This window comes from Mesocricetus auratus, unplaced genomic scaffold, assembly GCF_017639785.1.
Source record: "Mesocricetus auratus isolate SY011 unplaced genomic scaffold, BCM_Maur_2.0 Super-Scaffold_100013, whole genome shotgun sequence".
Lineage (NCBI taxonomy): Eukaryota > Metazoa > Chordata > Mammalia > Rodentia > Cricetidae > Mesocricetus > Mesocricetus auratus.
This window is the reverse complement of record NW_024429196.1, coordinates 35,478,826-35,492,716: the sequence shown is the minus strand read 5'-3', so window position 1 is coordinate 35,492,716 and position 13,891 is coordinate 35,478,826. Positions and strand designations below refer to the sequence as shown.

At 37.4% G+C, this 13,891-nt stretch overlaps 1 protein-coding gene across 5 annotated transcripts in view; it reads left to right on the top strand.

Moving 5' to 3' along the window:
- The window catches only part of Chrm3 (cholinergic receptor muscarinic 3), a 351,264-nt gene that overhangs the window by 70,869 nt on the left and 266,504 nt on the right, over positions 1 to 13,891 (top strand). For all 5 annotated transcript variants that reach the window (XM_040755585.1, XM_021228184.2, XM_021228183.2 and 2 more), the window contains one exon: positions 13,093 to 13,154. The gene's annotated coding sequence lies outside the window, so the exon portion shown is untranslated. Of the gene's footprint in view, positions 1 to 13,092; positions 13,155 to 13,891 lie in introns of those variants that run through there.

Genomic DNA, 13,891 nt, shown 5'->3' with positions numbered 1-13,891 from the left:
AAAAATTGTCCTCTAGATCCATGTGTGGGCCACACATACCCCACACACATCACATACTAATAATAAATTTAGAAAAAAATTAATTCGCATATAAGTAGAAAATAATTTATAGATTTTAGGCTTATTTACATTCAGAGTGTCTTTAAATACCCAAATCAGAGTGTAATTGTCAACAATTCTAAAAACATCTATCATAGTGATAAATATTCCAGACACATAGGGTTGATGGCAAACTCAAAGGTATTATAGTCAAATAAAAATAGCATATTATCTGAAAAAGTGTTTAGTTTCTAATGAAATGGAAGCATTGCTATATTAATATTTGGCTGACATAGTCTTCAATACTCCTACTGATTTGGGTTTGATTTTAATAAAGATTCATTTAATGAATCTAATTCTTTTCTTCATCTCCCAACTCATTCATAATTTTTAAAAAATGGTCTTAGAAATATTGTTACAAGAATGAAACCATTTCTGTACCAATTTATTATACTTCCCAATTGAGAATAAATATCAAAATCCCATTCTTTCCCATTTCTCCTTTCTTGGCAGCTCTCCTGAGAGGTCTTTCTCATTACTCTGTCTATATATGACCTCTCCACCCTGCAATGCAGGCTCCATTTCTGTACAGTTGCCATAAACCAGCCATGGATCTTGCAGCTCAGTCAGATACCTAGAAGGAAAAGGATATAGTGGTTTGGCTTTGCAAAAGAATGTCATTGCTAATGAACTTTGGGGATGTCACAATAAATAGCAAGAGTAACTTCTAGATTCTATAATACTTTCCACATACTTCTTATCTCCTATGTACTTCATGTATACAGTTTTGTTTCATTTCAAAAAGTAAAGTGAGAACTCTTTGGAGACACTATAATTCGTTAAAATCTAAGATACAGGTAGTTAAGTGCTTTATAAGAGAAGAGACTGCCAGCTGACAGTCAAGAAAAGGCTTTCCTGGTACACCATTGAGGCTCCCATAGGTAGATGTGAATACCCTTTGCTTATCTAACACTAGGGCCACGGAAAGCCTTCTGAGTCTTTCTGTCTTAGAAAAACCAGACAGGAGCCTTGACTAATAGAATACATTGGCTATTATTGTTTTTTCCAATAACAATACAGTTCCCATAAACCAGGGTGTGTGTGTACATGTAAATTGGTACACATGGGTTCAGGATTGTGAATCCTGAGGTGGTTGATGTCAGGACTCATCCTCCATTGCTCTTGCATCTTATTCCTTGAGGCAGGGTTTCTCAGTCAAACACAGAGTGTGAGATATTGCTTGTCTTGCTAGCCAGCTTGCTCTGGATATCTTCTGTCCCTACCTTCTGAGACTGGAATTGCAGGTGAGACACCACACTCACCCAGCACGTAAGTGGGCTCTGGTGATCCTAACTCTGGTCTTCACACTTGCATAGCAAGCACCCTAACCACTGAACCATCATCTCCCCAGCCCCTGCATTTAATGTTCAACCAAACACACGGGTAATATACAACTCCCATAGACATCTCCATAATTTAATCTGGATGCTCACCAATTGCCCTGAAGAGTCAACATAAATTGAGTGGAAAGGAAAAATGGCACTTTGTGACTGCTGCACAGAAGTGATGTACCAATCTGGACCACGAATTGACACCAAAATGAAAGGGGACCTTTAACACTGGATGTAAAACATGCTTCTTATAGGACTCACATTTCTCACTTCTGCAGTAAACATCCTGAGCACCTACTTGACATGGTTTTACCTATGTGTGTTCTTTCACATGTGTTATCTAACACCAGCAGATGTGAATTAGGGACAATTTCAGAGATGAAAGTACCCTAAATAAATAAATATCATTAGCATAGCCACCAGCTTATAATCACCACTATTACTAGTCCAGCCTGAAAGTTAACTGTGTGACTTTTTAAACATGATTAGTCAGCAAGTCCACTGGGGTACAATGAGATTTCCTATATGTCTCTTAAGATTAGTGTTATCAGGTAGGATCAGGGTCTGACTCAGTAGCAGAAACTAACTTAGAAGTTACTATGAAATCCAGAGTATCCTTGAACTTACAGAAATCCTCAGATGTAAGCCTTGACACCCAGTTTATTTTGTGAAGATCTTTTTTTTTTCATTACAGGACTAGGAAGTTGCCAACAGAACTTTAGATATGTGTTTTCTCATTTTATCAATTGCTTGACACTTGGATGCCGTATGCAACGCTTCTTTAAAAATTTTCCTTGAGGAATCTCTTAAGTGGCTTCTCACTATGTATATTTTCCATAAATGCCCAGAGTGCCCTTGGCTACTTGTAGTCCAGTATCCAGCAGTATTGCTAACCATTCAGTAATCAAAAGTATTGTTAAAGCCATTGTGAAAGTACTAGCCTAATTCAAGACACTTGAACATTTTCTGAATGATTATTTAGCAAAATCTCCAGGGAATCTGATTAAACATGGTGTTTATACTGCCAGTGGTGTTATATTTCTTGAAACATCTGTAAAGTTGGAATTGCCAAAATTATAATTAATCATCTTCAAAGTGACCTTTCCAAATATTTAAGAGGTCAAAATATTAGTAAAATATGTACTCAGAGGCTGGTTAGGATATTTAAGAGTTGTCTAACAATGTCAATGTTACATTTCAAAATGTGGTATTTGAAAGTATATATTTCTAAATAATGCTGTCAGATTCTTTTGAAACACAAGATTGATAGTTTTGCTGTTGTTGTTGACATGGATGGTGATGATGATGATGTTCAGCATAGTATTCATCACTCCCTTTTCAGGGAGGTAATTTATTTTTTATAACATTATAGAGTCAATGAACCTGGGGAAAACACTTATGCAGAGTTAAGAGCAAATTTATTATCATCTAGGCTAGACTCTGGGTGAGTAATTTTATTTTCCTGTATAGGAGTAGAGATGGTCATCCCTGAGCTGCTTAGACAATACAGTAGTTGCACTGTCTTTACTAAGAATACTTGAGCCACTCTAACAAGTTTGGGGAAAGCAGTTGTTAGAATGGACATGCCTTCAGGAAAGCCACAGTCCTAGATAGACAGACAGACAGACAGATAGATAATCATCAGTTCCACACTTCTGGCTACTCCTGCTGTGATCATGGAGAAACATATTGTTGAAATAACACAGTAGCTCTCAAATTTAAGTACTGAATCTCTTTCTAACATATTGCAGAGCAACAGGAACATTGAGTAAAATCTAGTAAATGTGAACATCTATAAACCTCATTTTATTGCCAATTTTGCCTCCCAAACCATTGCATGTTGGTCAGGTGTCCAGATCAGACAATCCTTGCTCAATACAATTCCTGCAAGAGTTAGTTTTGATAAAGATGATGAAACAATAGGGAAATTTTAAACCTACAGCATGACTTTAAAACGCCTGTAGTTGTGTGTGTGTGTGTGTATGTGTGTGTGTGTGTGTGTGTGTGTGTCACAGCACACATGTGAAGGCCAAAGGACAACCTTGGGTGCCAGTCATCACCTCGTATCTCTTCTGAGACAGGGTCTCTTCTTCTCTACTTCATATATGACGCTAGCCGCTCCACAAGTTTTCAGGGGTTCTCCTATTTCTGCCTCCATCTTACCTTATGAGTGTTGGGATTACAGGCTTATACCTGCATGCACTACTGCGTCTATCTTTACTTGGGCATTTAAACAGGTCCTCATACTTGTGCAACTAGCAAGTTACACACTGAGCCATCTCCCCAGCCTTGAAGCTTTTAAATAAGTATAATTATGTGCAACATACTACATGATGGACGGTTCTGGAAATACTTTCCCTCATTTTTCTGATAAAATAGTAAAATAATCTGTGACAATTTATACCTAAGGGGATGACTAAAGTTCCATGGAGGTTTCTTTTGTGTCTAGAATACCAGGTAATCATCCCTTTTATGTTCTATAATTACTATTGTCTCTCTACAGTATCCCTAAGCATCTTGCTATATAACATTTTAGAGAATCACTTATGAATCTTTACTGCCCACAGTTATTTCCTTTCTTTTTATTAACTGTCTGTAAGAAGTTTGGCTTAGTTACAGTGTACCAAAAAAGTACTACAGTTGTAAAGTGCCAGAGTTGAATTTACCATTTCCTCTGATTTGGATTGTTGGTACATCTGGGCAGCAGTGTACATGCAAAGGCATATTTGGGGCACATGAACTCTATGAAAGTAATAGATGCACAAAAACAATAATAGGAATAATTTTCAATTATAAGGAAAGTGATTGGCCTCAATGTTAACCAAAAGTGGGGGATTGTGATAGAGGGAATGTATCACATACTTTTATTGCTCTCTGACAAAATGTCTGACAGAAACAATTTAAAGAGGGAAAGCTTCGCTTTGGTTCACTTAGAGGGAGAAGTCAATCATGGTTCTTACCAAGGACCCCAAAGTCAGTACTCTCAGCACCCATATCAGGCAGCTCACAACTGTTTGTAATTCAAGCTACAGGAGATCTGATGCCTCTTCTGGCATCCATGGGTACTTACCACACACGACGTAGACACACAGACACACATAATTAAACGTAATTACTTAAGAATGAGATTTTGCCTGACACAGTTGGTGGAACTCAGTCTCCTCACCCTCACGACAGAGTTAGCTCATCTCACAGTGACTTTCTTTTCTGGAACAGAAGTAACTTGATTTACTCTGGAAACTAGAATCAAAGTAACCGTGACCCTAAATATTTCATCTTGGGTCCTCAATTTAAGCCTATTTTTCCTCAAAGTTTGTATATTACATTTATATTACATAATGTATAATATATAAACATATTTAAATATATAATATTTACACTATATGATATTATATATATATATGCACCCTAAACTGAAATTAAGTTTCTGGTGCAATAGGATGCCCTCTCCAGTCCCAGTAAGCCTCTATAGGGAGATTTAGTACTTGGCTTTGAGGTTGCCAGTTTTACAGTCATCTATTTTGCATGTGAAAGTTTGCATTTCAATTTTTTGTTACTAAGATAAAAAATCTTATAGATGTGGTTTTGTGCTTTTAATTTCAGACAGTTCATAAGAACACATTTTGAAAGATGTAGTGCCTAGTATTGTTTTTATGACAGAATAAAAGGTTGTCTGGCAGAACCTAAAAAAAATAAAATAAAATAAAAAGACTGAAGATTGAAGAATTGAAAAGGAAATATCTCCAAAGAGGCTGGTCCAGGATAACCAGTTGAATAATACCTTCATTTGCCTGTTTAAGTGTAAATCTGCCTACAGACTTTAGTATGGAACAAAGACTATTCATAGTTACTTGTCTTCTAGTCAATTCCAAAGTGCAAGAGTTGAGTCTGCTTTCTACTGTAGAGCAATGACCTAGAAGGGTAAATTTCCATCTTGATCCTGTAAGATGGTTCTTTAGCTCCTTCTGGGAGCCTCCAAAGGAATGTCTGTTTCATAAGAATCTAAACCCCAGGAACATTTCATCCCTTCAAAACTACCTTCCTTGACCCTTGTAAACACCATTACATGGTCAGCTTTGCAAAACTGCTGAAAAAAATGACATATTTATTCCTGAACTTCATACTCATGCTATGACTTAGAGAGACTGGGAAACACTGAGAATAAGAGACACTAAGAGCAGGCTGTGATTAAAGACTGTAATTAAAGCCACATGGGTCAGGACTTGAGAAAGGTCACCTGAAGAAAAGGGTGATTAACATTTCCAACACCTGAGCTCACCATGTCCACTGGAAGCAGCATTTTAAAGATAGAGCACCATTTATAAAATTAAGAGTTTGAGGACCATACTTTTTCTTTTGTCACAAATTTTTTTAAGATTACAGGAAACCATTTTGTGAGTTGAATTTTTTTAATTATTGTTTCAGGGGAGAAATAATAGCATTGACTTTTAGGTCAGGATGTCTTTCCTTGTAGGGTGACTCACTAAAGGGAGCATTTTATAGTTTTCACTAGTCAGGATACAAAGACTTTTAGAATAATTTCTCTGAATCATAATTAATGTTTTTTCACCAAATATATTTTCTGAAAATTATCTTTTCTTTCTTTCTAGCATATGAATCTAGACAAATCTTGTTCCTAATTGGCCTTCACCCTCAGCACAAGAGTCCAGTGATAGAATTTCACTGAGATCTCATACATATAGACAGATGGGTATATAGCTAAAGACGTGTGTATAAATGAAATATCTGCACAAATTGATGAGTATAATGTTGTAGATAGATCAATAGGAAAATACCCAATTATGGTGAGGAAAGGGGAAATGAAATAGATAATTTTTGATAAGCAGTTTATTGACATCAAACAAAACTTCAAATGTGAATATTCCATAACTTGTGAATCATAGCTTCAGGAATACATGACTAAAATGACTATACATATGTATATAAAGATTATTATTATTGTACCTTAATTTTATACGTTACAAAAGGACCAACCAAATGAGGTAGCTCGATTTTCATATGTATCCTACATAAAACCCATGTAGATTGATCTAAAAAGACTCCTTCTTTGTCCAGTGTGAATGGCAAATGTATAGACATCTAAGTGGTATTGTTACGCTAAAGGAGATGGGTATGTTTCAAAGAGAGGAGAGCACAAGGAATGGCAGACATCAAATAGTTAACAATGAGGAAACTGAGTGGAAGAAACAAAACCGTTTAAGTTTTTCCTTTGAATTGGGTATTTGTGATTTTAAAAAGTAAAAAGAAAATAATTTTATTGTGTGTTATTTTACTTTAATGTTCTTTTTTCAAATTCTGCTTCTGAGTTGTTGAGTTGCTTGGAATTAAGACTTGTAGAGGTTAGGGTTCAAGAGAACACAAGGCAGAAACTGGTGAATAATCTTTGACCCTCTCTTAGTCTCCACACCATTCTTTCTCTGTAGGCTGATGTTAATTATAAATAAGTTTGTCTTCTAGGTTTACATGTGATTGAATACTTCAAGTCTCAAATGGGACCAAGTAAAAATTCTTTTATGGTACAAGAGTAAAGCAGTCCTTTTCTGGCACAAGAGAAGAAATAAAATTTTTTAAACCTAATTTGCCTCTTTAACCCACCTCATCTGTTCCAATGACACTAACTAGCTACCTTTTATCACCCCAGCTCCAGATGACCAAAATGTCATAAGTCTAACAGAAAACAAATAAATGACATAGTTATGTCCAGATGAAGACCCCATAGTATTCACCCCCTATGAATTATCTTTAAATTCATCATTATAGGGGTTGGAGAAATGGCTCAGTGGTTAAGAGCACTTGGTGCTCTTACAGAGGGCCATAGTTTGGGTCCCAGCACCCATGTCGGGCAGTTACAACCTCCTGTAACTTCAGCTCCAAGGGATCTGGTACCATCTTCTGAGATCCATGTGTATCTGCACTCATGTGCACAGTCACACACAGAATCATATATTAAAAATAAAAGTTTCTTTGAAATACTCACAATAAAAGGAGCTGGTACAATATGAAAATATTATGCTAAAACCTACTCCTCTGTATGATTAATATGCACTAAAAAGGGTAACTTGGCAAGTATAGCTGGAGTTTTAGGATGTTGCTTTTTCATCCTTATACTGAAAGATGTTAGTAAACAGAGTATATTTAAACGTGCTTTGTCTTCAGGCAGAGCCTACTTAAAATTCAGATTTCATTTTAAACTCACTATGTACAAAAAATGGAATTAATAATCTGTAAGAATTGAGATAATATGTATTTTTCAGCTAGAATTTCTAGATCTTTATGATTTAAAAAAATCAAAGCTGAAACTAACCTCCATTTGGCATCTGTACACAATAAAAATGAATAATAAATTGGATGGACACTAAAGATGGGCATAACAAGATACTAAAATTGTATATGTGTGTGTTATGCCATTTCTCTTTCCTCAATTTTCATTCATCTTTTAAAAGTAAATGAAATAAATTGGAGTAACATTTAACTGCCTGCTGCAGTCAACAAGCTTAGTCTACACTTTGGTTTTATGAGGCCTTATGCTACCACATTAAATTACTAATTTTTCTCATGTTGTGTTAAATTTATGCATTTTCTAGTTGATGTCATCTTTTGAAGTAATAGTCTTTTTCTGGATTTACCCATACTGACTCCAGGAACTACAGTGAAGTAGCAATTCTGGACTTTCAAGATGACAATCTGACAGGATTCGTTTCCTTAAAATTTTGCTGAAAAAAAACTTTTCTATTTCTTAATTCTTTTGAGGACATACATTCCTCTGATCTCTATAAAAACACAAATCCTACTGTGGGAAGTATCACCCTGAGGCAAGCGGTCCTGGGCTGAATAAGAAAAGTAGTGGGGCAAACCAGTAAGCAGCACTCCTCTATGGCCTCTACATCAATTCCTGCCTCCGATTGCTACATCAGCTTTAATTCCCGTAACTATAGACTGTAACTTTAAGTCAAGTAAGCCTTTTCCTCCCCAAGTTGCTTGTGAAAACAGTGTTTGTTACAGCAACACCAAACAAAGTAAGACAAAAACTTGGTAAATATTTGTTCTGTTTGTTCCTATTAATATCATATGGCATTTAATTTTTAAAAAGGGGATGGCAAGCTTGCATACTAGCCATGCCATTTATTTACTGAACTATACTCTAGGACAATTACTAGACCTATGTATTTCATTTACAAATTGAAAATAATGACTAACACTGTCCCAATTCCTTTCATCTGCTGTTGTTTTGTGTTCTCTTATATGAGGCTGTTTTATTGAAAGAAGCATTTAAGGGCTCATGGATAGCTTACTTGATGAAGTACCTTCTATGGAAACCTTATGACCTGAGTTACATCCTTGGCCCCCACATGAGAAGCCTGTGTGGTGGCATTCACTTTTATTTCCAGAGCTAGAAAGGTAGAGATGGAATGATCCCAATAACTCAACAGCCAGCCTAACATAATCAGTGATCCCCGGGTCCCAATGAGAGACCCTGTGTCTCAAAAACACAAGGTGGATGACACCTGAAGAACAGCACCCAAAGCTGACCTCTTGCTTCCATATGCATGTGCATACATGCACACACATACTCTCACAAAGAATCATTTCATGTTGTAAATTGATTTGTCTTCCCCTACTGTGAATGGACTCATGAGAAATGAGATAATGCACAGATCAAGGAATGGGTGACTTCTGTATGAGCATCAACAAGAATGTAATGTGAATAGGCTTTGCCTAATCTCTGAGTTTGGATGCTTTATTTACCACATACCTATAGAAAAGACTTTTAGTCTCAGTTCTGCCAAAGTGCTTGTTATTTTTGTCTTCAAATAAAGTAAGCTAACAAACTTTGAAATTAAAAATGGAATATCTTGATTATCCCTAAGGGGCTAGTATCTAAATTCAGACAAATTCAAAAGTTAAATTAGTTAATTAAGCCCAGTTATTTCAAGAATGTGAGCAGGTTCAATTCTATCTAAATCAGATGACTAGGGACTCATCTATCATCCACTTAAATTGCCAAAAAAAGAACATTTAGCTTGATGTTTTGTGTCTTTGTGCATCCTCAAAATAATTAGAAAGCAGCAAAGTGTTTTCAGCAGAATTTTAAGGAAATGAATCCTGTCAGATTATCATTCTGTTAGTCCAGAGTTTCCACTTCCCCACAATTACTGGAGTCACTTTAAATAAAAACACTACTGCTTCAAATGTGGACAGGACAGCCTAACTCTTACATGTCGTCAATCAAAGGAGTAGTTTGTAGTCCCATGGAAAGAAATCTTCAAGCCACCCATGGTTATTATTCTGTCCCCATCCTTGTGGTCTTCTATGTTCAGCTATCTGCATAATTAAAACAGCCATCTTTGGCATCCTCAGTCATATTCTGAGTCTGTAACCTTCTGAACCATACATAGTTATTGAGATTTGCGAAAGCCAATCTTCTACAGTCAGAGATTTAAAGCTTACTCGAAAGTGAATGCCATGCACAATTAACTGACAATAGAATGTATTTAAAGCCAGGATGGAAGCCAGAACATTTGCTAGTTTTTAAAATGAATACTTTGCTGAATCTGATACAGAAAAACTTTGGGGTATTCAGCCTCAGGGACTGCTCCCAAATTCATTTAATGAACAGAAACTTACATCAACAGATAATTTCAAGATTACTCCTCATGGACTATTGCCACATTAATGTAATTTTATGTAATTTTGCAGTATTCATGGCTATGTATTGACTTGTCAAAAGAATCTGGATCCAACATATGAGCGAGTCAGAAGTCCTGGTTGTAAATTCCACAAGCATGATGAGGGTGTTAACCAAAGTCTTCTCTGGCAGATTTAACCAATTTTAACAATAAAATCCAAATGGTGGATGCTGATTCAGTGACTGCTCTATGGAAGATGGCAGAGCACTATGAGATGAATGACCTGCATGTTAGTGGAATCACCTTAGGAGATGACTGGCCTTCATGTGAAAAGAATCACCTATCTATGCATTTACCCTTTGAGTTCAATCTTCACAACCCGTTTGAAAAGCCAAGCATGGCTATACATGCTTATAATACTGGTGTTGGATTCTATGAGGACATCAATAGTGGAAAATGAACTCTGCACTTATCAGTGTACCAGAAAGAAAGTACTTGTTAAATGGTGATGAGGGAAAGAACTCTACCTCCTCCCACTAAAGTTTCATTGGACCACATCTCCAGAAGGGATGGAAGTGTTTATGTGTAGTTGTGTATAGATGCTTATTTCCAATGATATGTTGCTGTAAAGAAGACATAAAAGCCTTAGTGATTATGTAGCAAGTACAGGAATGCAAAGGTAGAACACTCAAACAGAACTAGATTCAAGGTTTAGGCTGTGATGACCTAACACCCAGCCCATACCTAAGATTCAGTTTCCTATATGCAAAGTTTATGTCTGTCATAGACTGTTTAGCCCTATCCCTTCCTTTTGTCACATACTCTTCTCAATCAAGGGTTCCCAGGAGAGGAAGGGTTCATAACACTTTGTTCATTTCAGGTACAAATATGCAAGAGTCCCTTGGTGGTTCCCACACTGAGCAATGGTACAGGGAGAGGCCCAAGGAAAGGAAGAGTGAGTGTCCAGAAGGCAGCTATCTAATGCTGTGTGGGAAGTGGTTCTCAAATAACCACATACCTAAGGCTTCTCGTTTTTCCCCACCCATTCCTTGCAGACTTAAATGAACACACTGTAGATCTATTTTGACTTTTGAATTACAACTTCCAGTTGCGACAAAACCTTCTTAAAGTTTTCAGCTCATCTCTGAACTGTTGTTGTCATGGGCCACACTTGCAGAATTTGCCTCAGTTCCCTCTTCCTTGCCAAGAAAGCCCACTGCATGTAACTGTAGGCTCCCTCCTACTTCTCCCTTTGAGGCTTCTCTTTCTCGCCTGTTCCTTTTGTGCAGCCCTGGTCCCATTTCCCTACTTCCTCCACACCTTCACAGCAGTAGCCTTTGATTCCATGGGCTGTTTTCTTTCCCATGGTGCCCCTTTTATTTGCCTGATTAACCTTTAAAAGTGGTGCTTTCTGGACTGGTATCAGGGGGATAAAGTGTTTTCCACGTCAGCATGAGTACCTGAGTTTGCTCACCAGGACCACTTGAAGATACTGGATGTGGTGACACACACTTGTAATTCCAGTACTGAGGACACAGAGACTTATGTGTCCCTAGGGCCTATCAGCCAACTTACCTAGCCTAACAGATGAATTTTAAGCCAGTGAGATGTACTGCCTCAAAGGAGGTAGACAGTGTTCCTAAGGATGACACCCAGGTTGGCCTCAAGTCTCCATACATGCACATAATCATTAAAAATTAGATTAATAAAAAAGTGCTTCAGCTGGGAAGTGGTGGCGCACGCCTTTAATCCCAGCACTCGGGAGGCAGAGGCAGGAGGATCTCTGTGAGTTCGAGGCTGGGCTGGACCAACAGCCTCCAAAACAATACAGAGAAACCTTGTCTCGTAAAAACCAAAAAAAAAAATGCTTCATGTGCTAAGTTTTGTCAAATTGTCACACACTTAGACATACCTAGAATGAAGAAATTTCTATTGAGAAACTGGTTCCATCAGATTTACCTGTCATCATGTCTATAGGGAATTTTCTTGATTTCTGATTGATGTTGGGGAGTGGGGGGGGGACCTAGCCCTCTATGGGCAGAGTCATTCCTAAGCAAGTACCCCTCAGACACATAAAGGAAGCTAAGCTAAGTGTAAGGGGAAAGGTAGTAAGCTGTGTTGCTTCATGGTCTCTGCTTTAGTTCCTGCCCCAACTTCCCCTCAATGATGAACTATAACCCATAAGATGAAATAAACCCTATCCTCCCCATGTTAATGTTGATCAGATCATGGTGTTTATCATAACAGAACACAAAGTGGGTAACTTCTCTAAGGTTCCAGCCTAGCGCTACAGCTTTTAAGGGAGTGTTACAACTGAATGGAGTAGAGGGATTTCCTTAGCATTTCATTATTTCCATGTATAAGATGGGATTCTTCAGGAGGTCATTGCATGAGCATGTTCTTGAATGCTCTGGGGCAAGGTAGAAAGCAGGGCCTTCTGGGATACTAAACAAATGACTTCCCTTTGAAAATAAGTGGGGCTGAAAAGGGAGGGATGGGAATGCCATTGTTCTCAATCTCCTCAGTGACCCTCTTTGTCAGCCTGAGCTTAGGGAATCTTGAAGAGTGAAGCTACAGAACCAAGAGCCAGCTTGATTCAGTTCGTCCCACCCACACACCCACCCCCTTTTTAAATATCTTTCCCCACCTGCCTGAAACTCTGGGACTCCTCCTGTATCTCCACCTTCCAAGTTCTTGAATTACAGATGTGCACCACCATGCCAGGCTTTTTAAAGTGAGTTCTCAAAATGGAACTGAGGTTTTCATACTTCCATGACAGGACTCTACTTACTGAGCTATCTCCCCAGCCCCTAATGACAGATAACTTAGCTGTTCTGAATTCCTGTGTCCTCGTGGCTGGTAACATGGAATTTCAGCCTTACAACCAGTAGATTCACTTCGAATCAGAAATTCTATAACTCTTTTATGTTACTTCAAATCATTTTCTCTTAACTGTTTACCTCCTTCTTCCCATGGTCTTGTTTATTTGTTAACCACATTTTGTTGTTTTCTAGTGCTGCATTCTGACTAGTGGCCAAGCACGTGACATTCCGAACTTCATCCAAGGTACAGTAAGGTAAGTGTTTTTCTAGTTGACTCTTTGCTTGAAAGGGAAATTGATGTCTTGATCTATAAGAACTGATCAGTGATAAATATAAATTATGAGTTGGTTTGGGGGCAACTTAAATTTTCTGCCGTATGCATCACCTCTTTCCCTTAAAGATAATGGATTTTACCATGGTGTCTTTGCACATACATGTCATCACAATTTGTCCACATTTATTCCCAGATTGTGTGCATCTCAATATGACTATACAGACATGTTCAATTGTTCAATTGTGTCTTAGTAGATATAACACTGTGTCATTTACTTATCTGATTCAAATTTAAAGTAAAGGCATGCTATCTGAAATTGAACTAAGCTGACTTTAAGTATATTCATATGTATGTATAGAGATGATTAATAGATGGTAAATACATGATAGATGATAGGTAGATGATTGAGAGATAGATAGATAGATAGTAATTTACCTCAACAACACCAGAATGCAGAATATTTGAGTTACTAGCACATGTCTTAATTTGTACAAACAGATCACTGTACATACATATTCTTGAATAGCTTCTGGGGAGGTGGCCTACTTCTACAAATCTGCTAGGCTTAAGAACTGTCTTTGATTTATATTGTTTTTGTTCAAGTGGTCCAAATTCAGATTGTGAGCACAAAGAAAGAGCAAGATATGAGACAGCATAATTTTCTTTCCATGTTACTGCTGGCAATTTTGTTCTATCCCACAAACACTGTTAGTATGC